The 467-nt window shown below is 45.8% G+C and overlaps 1 protein-coding gene across 1 annotated transcript in view; it reads right to left on the reverse strand.

Annotated features, from left to right (window-relative positions):
* CARD6 (caspase recruitment domain family, member 6) overlaps positions 1 to 467 on the reverse strand; it is a 15,020-nt gene that overhangs the window by 3,695 nt on the left and 10,858 nt on the right. The gene's annotated exons all lie outside the window — the stretch shown is intronic.

The raw sequence follows: 467 nt of genomic DNA on the forward strand, positions 1-467 counted from the left end.
CCAAAATCACTGCAGATGGTGATTGCAGCCATGAAATTAAAAGACGCTTACTCCTTGGAAGGAAAGTTATGACCAACCTAGATAGCATATTCAAAAGCAGAGACATTACTTTGCCAACAAAGGTCTGTCTAGTCAAGTCTGTGGTCTTTCCAATGGTCATGTGTGGATGTGAGAGTCGGACTGTGAAGAAAGCTGAGCACCAAAGAATTGATGCTTTTAAACTGTGGTGTTGGAGAAGACTCTTGAGAGTCCCTAGGACTGCAAAGAGATCTAACCAGTCCATCCTAAAGGAGATCCGTCCTGGGGTGTTCATTGGAAGGACTGATGCTGAAGCTGAAACTCCAATATTTTGGCAACCTCATGCAAAGAGTTGACTCATTGGAAAAGACCCTGATGCTGGGAGTGATTGGGGGCAGGAGGAGAAGGGGATGACAGAGGATGAGATGGCTGGATGGTATCACCGACTC

The sequence above is a fragment of the Bison bison genome, unplaced genomic scaffold (assembly GCF_000754665.1).
Source record: "Bison bison bison isolate TAMUID 2011002044 unplaced genomic scaffold, Bison_UMD1.0 scf7180017864331, whole genome shotgun sequence".
NCBI lineage: Eukaryota > Metazoa > Chordata > Mammalia > Artiodactyla > Bovidae > Bison > Bison bison.